At 32.6% G+C, this 7,488-nt stretch overlaps 1 long non-coding RNA gene and 1 pseudogene across 10 annotated transcripts; both read left to right on the top strand.

Annotated features, from left to right (window-relative positions):
• Positions 1-709: 709 nt before the first annotated feature.
• LOC139867741 (transcription factor MYBS3-like) lies at positions 710-7,126 on the top strand (annotated as a pseudogene).
• On the top strand, positions 2,472-6,446 carry LOC139865696 (uncharacterized). 10 transcript variants are annotated; one of them, XR_011765074.1, is made up of 8 exons: positions 2,472-2,818; positions 3,196-3,312; positions 3,660-3,780; positions 3,908-3,972; positions 4,321-4,462; positions 4,636-4,693; positions 4,785-4,866; positions 5,244-6,446. It is a non-coding gene; the product is annotated as an uncharacterized lncRNA (long non-coding RNA). The 10 variants fall into 10 exon arrangements; XR_011765069.1 differs by adding an exon at positions 2,900-2,987 and having other exon boundaries at positions 3,196-3,780; XR_011765075.1 differs by lacking the exon at positions 3,196-3,312.
• Positions 7,127-7,488: the final 362 nt, after the last annotated feature.

The raw sequence follows: 7,488 nt of genomic DNA, 5'->3' as shown, positions 1-7,488 counted from the left end.
CACCATTATTTATACAATTAAGTAGCGATACAGAAACTTGAAGCACCAATTCATAGAGTAATCATGAAGTCTAAATTAGCCGATGTAGTATATCGGATCGGGCATTTTTAATATACGATCACCAGGGTTGCTTCCAAGTAAATCGCTCCATTGATCGCCCATATTACCCCTAATCCTATATCCGTCCTCTTCTAATGCTTTTCTTTTGCTTGCTTTGTACACCACTCCGCTACCATCCGCAACTCCCCTGTACATATTTCAAAAACTAATTTTTACATCTTCCATCTAATTATATACTCCGTAATCCGTCTCAAATCTATTGTCTTCGGACAAAAAACACACAATTTAAGAAAAAGTAAATGTCACTTGTACATTTGTTAACTTTTCAATTTTACCCCTTATTTTTTACCTAACCTTTTGTCATACATCATTAAAGTAGGGGCACTAAAGACTTTTATCACATTATTCTTTTTAATTAATAGAATTGAACAATTAATTTGAGACATCCCAAAATGAAATAATGGACTATAGATTTGGGATGGAGGAAGTAATATATAACTTACATAACTTTGTTGTTAAAAGAAGCTAATTATTTACTGACTTAAATATTAGCTTCTCCCAATTAGTATAACCAACTTCTTTCATATTCTTGGTACGGGCTTTCGAATAAGCTTCTTCTGTCCCGGTGAGAAACACAATCTTAAAACCCATGTTTATTAGTTCCTTGTACAATACAAGTGCCGCTGGTACTGATGCCTCTTCCACCCATTCGTTAAATGCAGTCGAATTATACGCTATTGCCCTGTAAACATGAAGGGGGGGGGGGAACATGTTTAGTTTGGATGTCTCAATTGCTCGTGTTGTTAGTTTTGATTAGTGTTTATTCAATGTTGCTAGGACTTTTCAGCTTGTTAGTTCAATACAATACGCATTTTGAGTAGATCATATGATCTAATAAATAAAATTGTTAGAATCGGTATAATCAATTGTAACTCTCTATGACCTTTAGACATATTTATGTTAAAAATATGTTTTCCCAACAAAAAAAAAAAAAAAAAAAAAGACTTTTTTTTCCGCTGGTCCGTGTATTATACCTCATATGCCAAACAGCATTACTCAAGTTTTTTTTCGCCTTTAAAATTCTTTATTTATCAAAAATTTGCAATCAGCATCCATCCGTCAATCGGCCATCCAAATCGTCCGTTAAGTACCATCACGTGAATAAGACATGATGGGTATTTTCGAAATTTTACTTCATTTTCAGTCTTTTTTGCTTTGTTGGTCCGTCGTTTTTATAGTTTGATTATAGTGATCTCTTCATTTTACAATTGTTGTGTGGGTGGTCCATCCATCTAATTTTTTTTACATTGAACAATGTAATCTATAAGTCAACTGTCTGTTTTATCCTTAATTTTACTAGTACAATTACAGTTTTGTGAATATGTGACCAATAGCAACTTTGTAAGTAAATTGACTTTTTGATGTGATCGATCATATAAATGAGAAAACATAATGGAGTAAGATAGTTATTACGTTTTATCCAGAACACCTACTCAGGTTGCCAGCCATGCACAAAAATACTTCATAAAACAATGAAACACTACTAGACGAAAAAGACGTTCTAGCCTTTTTGACATGCCTCCTGATTCGGTTCGTTTTACTCCTTATTATCAAATCTTTTGCATTATACACTAAAATCATTGGTTATATGTTCGATAATATATCAAACTTTACCATGTGTATTTACTTTTTTTTTTTTTTTTTTTTTTTTATTAACCTCTTTTGTGTGTGTAACCGATTCATCAGGTAATTAGTAGTATTATTTAAAATTGTACATTGTTGTAAAAAACCCTTCTTGCTCCGATTAATCCCCGATTACCCCTTTTTTAGAATAGACTGTCAACGTCGGTTAATGGGCCAAAATCGGATCTGTTGGTCAAAGTCAAATATGGTCAACATTTCAATATGAACTTAAACTAGAATTTTATAGTTATTGAACAAATGAATGATTATGTTATGATTTTATACAATTATATGTTAAAGTTTATCTTTATGTTTATGGTTTTCTTCTACATTAACACATAATTTTAAAATTTCTTATTTGAAGTATAAAAAGTCCAATCCAATTAATCCCTGAATTGCTGATTACTCTTTTCAAAGTCCCGCCTCTTACTCCGCGAGTTACCGAATTTTGCAACCCTGAAAACATAGCCACTTAAGTTGCCACGTCATCAAAACCATTTAATGTCACTGGTTTACAAATTATAATAACAAGTCAGATACATATATCTCTCTTATCCTTAATTAGAAAAAAATTATGATGACATTTTTTTTGCTAAAAGGACACATGTCAAAACTCCCACCATTAGATCACATCCCTTAATGTATATCTCATCCGTCCAAATTAGTGATCGCGTCATTTAGCTTTTCAACCAGCAGTTACGTTCCCAAATTACACTGGTACCCACGTCGGTTATCCAATTGAATTGAAGGTTTTAACTAATTACGTTCCCAAAACTCCCACCATTAGATCACATGTATGATTCGTCCTTTCACTAGGGTTTTTTTTCAAAAACGGAATGATCATTAATCACTTATAGGAATACGAAAATTGAAGAAATCAGGGAACCGATTGATCATTAAGTCAACAACGTACTGAATTAGTATACGACTGGATTCAAGATCTTCCCAAAATCTTCATCGATACTTCCTCTATTCATCGATGCATAGATTACTGGATTACTAATGTTATTTTTTTCTTCTATTTTTGACTTCCGAATCATAAACATCCATTCATTTTTTGTCATTCGATTTGCAGGTTTTTAATACACTACCTATAATTTCAATTCATTATATTTCTGATGTATAATGAATAATGATTCCACGAATGTTGATTCAGATCCGTTTATAATATGGAAAAAATTAGGAGGACGACTTCATAACTGTCATTGATTAAATATCAATGACGATCGGGATGTCATGAGTTGGTATGTATACTATGATATATGCAATTTATCTGTATAATTTTCGATTTTTGTCCAATTAATATAACTGATTAGTTGATTAAATTTCTTCATATATATTGTTCATATCGGCAGCCACTTTTATATTTTTTGGAACAAGGGTGATAAAAGTGGTAGTATAATTCGTTTATGATAGTATATCGTTTCAGATGTTTTTTTTACACTGATGTAGAGTTTTGAGAAACGATATCGAGAATGTATTTCAGAGGAAATACGAAGAAGAATAATTAGCAACGTGTGTTTAGAATCTGGTATTTTGATATGCGTTATCTTCCAAGTTGTCAGCAGGGTATGTATTGAGGTATTTGTTAAGTATATTAGGGATCTAGGCTATTGATTATAAATCTCTTTATGCATATGCAAATGCATAAAGAGATGCAAACCATAGAAAAAACTTATACTTCAATATCCCTTCGAAACACCTTACAATTCATTTTCTTCCATTTTTTTTAATCTAAAAATGGTGCAAATTTACTTGATGTTCTATTATTGCGAAAAATTATAATGTTGTAAAACTGTTAGATTTACAGTCACAAGTGCAGTTTCAATTGTAGATGGGTTTGTCTACACGAGTGTTTGCTTTTGACCAATTTATGTGTTTTTTATTGCTTTTGACCAAATTTTATTTGTTTGCAGCTGCATTGTCAGAACTTATCAAGGTCTGATTCGGTTATGTTTTGATTCGGCATGCATCACAATATTAGTCGCACATCTCACAACACAAGCTTACTATGAACATCAACGGACCGAAATATAGGTAAACTCAGTCTTATCGCCATTGTGAGTGAAGAAGTTCTGCTTCAGTCATTTTGATATTGATTTTTATTTTATGTTCATTAGCTTTTACTTAACACAATCTTACGTTCTTGGTATTTAATTTACAGATTAGTATTGATGTGTTTTTTCGATTTCAGTCAGCCATTACAAGAGAAAAAGTTCTACTTCAGTTGTAAGTTTTATCTTAACCCAATAGATTAATTTTTAATACAATAAAATGCAATTGATGTACTACGTATTATCTGAAATGAAATGAGATCAAACATATAAATTTTAAGCATACATTTTCTCTATGCATTTGTTTAAACACTTGAGACTAATAGTTCACTGGTATCGAATCTGATGCAAGTCATTATGCTAATCTATGAATTGTATACATATTTTGAGACTTGAGACTGATAGTTCACTGGAAGTGAAACAACTTTTGTTTGGTTAGAGATAAGACCATGATTGTTTATATGTATCACGTAGACGGTCACTGCTCACCTATTTTCTTTTATTGTATAATACATTTCCGCAGGTGTGTGATATGCACTCTGATGCAGAATGGTCAATCAGTAAGGATTTTGTGCATTCTAGATGGGGAACTCTTTGACTATTAGTCATCGTCTACCTTACTTCCCCCATCAGTTTCTATGTCTTCAAACGCTACAAGAATGTTGGTAATAACATTATTTTCTTTAGTTTTGTAATTGATTGGTTGATATAGAAGCGCACCATGTGAACTGATTATCGTGTAGTTAAAGTTATACATCTCTCTTATATGTAATAAGATAATCATTATGGCATCTTTAGCTTATAAAAATATCATATATACTGCTTGTAAAAAATTCAGGTAAAATCGACTCCTGTGTAAAAGTCCAGGTGACTCAAAAGCATAGCAAATATTTCAGGTGTGGTCTTTGGTTTAGTTAGTTTAGAACTTAATATAACATTTTATATACTTGAAGATTTTTAGATCTTATTTATTGTCATCTAAAATAGAACCGAAATGGACATGGTATTGCCACCGTTGCACCAGTTGAATGAGGGGAGCGCCAATGAAAAATGGGAAATAATCTTACAGGTTAGTGACTATTTAAATCTCACTTTAATTAACACATTTTAATTATGTTTTGTTTTACAGTAAATACTTGATATTTTGTAGTCGAAGTGGAAATGGGAAATAATCTGGATTCCCCAATACTTCTGAAATTCGAAGTGTCTAGGGTTAGTCTCTGGGTCATGTATCAAATCGATATTTTTGTCCATATTGTTATTGCTGCTGGTTAACATCTAATATGCTCCTGTTATTGTTGTTTGATTACCTGGATATGATGGTGACTGTCATTGAGCTTAACCTTATTTATTACATGCTGATGCTGTTAAGTATGTTGGTGGATGATTGTTTGACCGCTAAAAGTCAACGTATATCTTGAGTTTTTTGCTTGAATATTGTGGCAGGTGATCGATGCAACAAATTAAGGTTCATCCTCAAAGTTTTTGATGGTTCTATCAGGTGTTGGAGCTGCCTTCATATCCAAATTAGGTTGCAGGTTGTTGCTATTAAGGATATTTTTAAATGGTTAATTTTGAAAAGGCAACGGGTTCACAGTTTGAATTTTACTTGTGCTGTTATGGGTGATAAATGGTGGAATGTGGTGTTGTTTAATGCTACCGGGTGTATATGAAGATGGTTTAAAGGTCTACATTTATTTCACATATTTGTTATTTGATAGAATATGGAGCATAATTCAGGGTTACAGATATTTGCCCTGAAAATAATGGATATGGGATACGCTGATCTGGTCCAGAATGCTACGAACTATATAATATGGGTCTGGTACTGTTTGTCTATCTATTATTGGTCAATGAGATGCCTATTGAATATTATTTGATGAGAGATATGTTGACTTTTAAAAGTCAACATGCCAAACTTATAAAGTTTGAATATTGTGTTGTGGGTGTTATTTTGTGAATTTTGGATTGTATTGCTGATGCATGGTGTGTGTATGATGAAGGTACTAAGGTCCACATAAATAATGTGCATCTAAATTGGTGGATTTTAATATGCTTACTTTAGGGTTACAAGTGTGTTTTGAAAAGTAAAAGGATATGGATAATGTTAATCTGAAAGAGCGTGCTAAAAATTTCATCACATGTAATTGGTTAAGGTATATTATCCATTATTATTTAAGGAAAGCAGACTCAGGTTGGTATTATTTGTTTGTTGCTTTTCATTTGCCTCCTCAAAGTCAACGGGTCAACATATTGAGAAAAAGATATATTACTTCGGGCTTTGAAGCTTGGTATTTTATTTGGGTTGATTCATCATGGTGGTTAACTATAAGATGATAGAAGGCACATCACCTAGTGTGGGCTCAAAACTTGCTCCTTCGGTGCTGTATTTTACTCGTGGAAGTTCTAGTGCGATTTGGTATTGGTATAATAGTTATGGCATTTGTTAAATGTATAAAATTTTCGGAATTGGGATGTACACTAATAAACCCAATATCCTTTTTTTAGTCATGTTGCTTGTTAACTTTCTTGTGTCATTTTGTAAGCGTTTTGTTGTTCACTCAAAAACAACCCTCGGGAATACCCGTTGTAGTTGTACCTTATTCTTTTATTCTAATGATTTTTTCTGGGGCACCGTCCTCTTATCCAAAAGAATATATTTATAAAATCTTGTATGATAAGAAATACGTTTTTATATTCTTGTATGATAAAATAACCGCGAATACGCGGGTTATAAACTAGTTAACAATAATTAGAAGTTTGATTCCACTGTTAAAATGTTACAGGCAACCGAAGCACCAGAAGATCAATTCATGCTCCCTCCAACTGCAGACACAGATCATCCCGAAAACCCGAGTGTTCATTAAAACTCTCATTAAAACGCGATTCTGATCAAATTTTGGAAACCGCTCCTTCTGAAATGAAAAACTACACCAAAGAAGAAGTTACACCATCAACAACTGTACAGAGTGAACTTCCACCATTAATACCCGCATTTTACCCAGCTTACATACCCATTCCGTTTGCAGTTTGGCCGACCCCACTTGAAAAACAACCAACATGCCAACCAGATGTGTCTCGGCATCATGTTGTGAAACCAATCCCGGTCCTTTCGAAAGAACCAGTTAACGTTGATGAATTAGTTGGGATGTCGAAACAGCTAAGTTTAAAAGATCATGAGAATCATCACATTGAACCTTTATCATTGTCGTTGAAATTACTTGCAGAACCCTCGAGGCAGTCGGCGTTTCATGTTAGCAAATCGGTGATTGGTAGCTCGGGTATAAACAATGGTGAGACTTGAGAGTAATGGTTTTAAAGCAATTTGATGTGGATTGGTAAATTGGTAACTATCTTTGGTTATTATGGTTTATTACTTGTTCCTTTGAATCTTGTTATATGCAAGTTAGATTAGTGTTGTTTTTTATTCAAAACTATAAATCTATTCTTTTTGTTTATATAAATGGTCTGATAGGGAAAATTATATGGTAGGTATTACTTGTTTGTCAATAAATACATTTATATTTATATCTTTTGTGATATACAGTTTTGTGGTTGATGTTTGATGATAGAAAATTTCGTTGAAAGTAATTGATCTGGTCTTTTAATATTTTCTCATAAGAGTGACAAATATCTTTATTAAATAAGGTTTACCTTCTGTTAAAATAGAAGGTTTAGATTGACATTCTAT

Source organism: Rutidosis leptorrhynchoides, chromosome 9, assembly GCF_046630445.1.
Source record: "Rutidosis leptorrhynchoides isolate AG116_Rl617_1_P2 chromosome 9, CSIRO_AGI_Rlap_v1, whole genome shotgun sequence".
Taxonomy (NCBI): Eukaryota; Viridiplantae; Streptophyta; class Magnoliopsida; order Asterales; family Asteraceae; genus Rutidosis; species Rutidosis leptorrhynchoides.
This window is presented reverse-complemented; position numbering and strand designations above follow the sequence as displayed.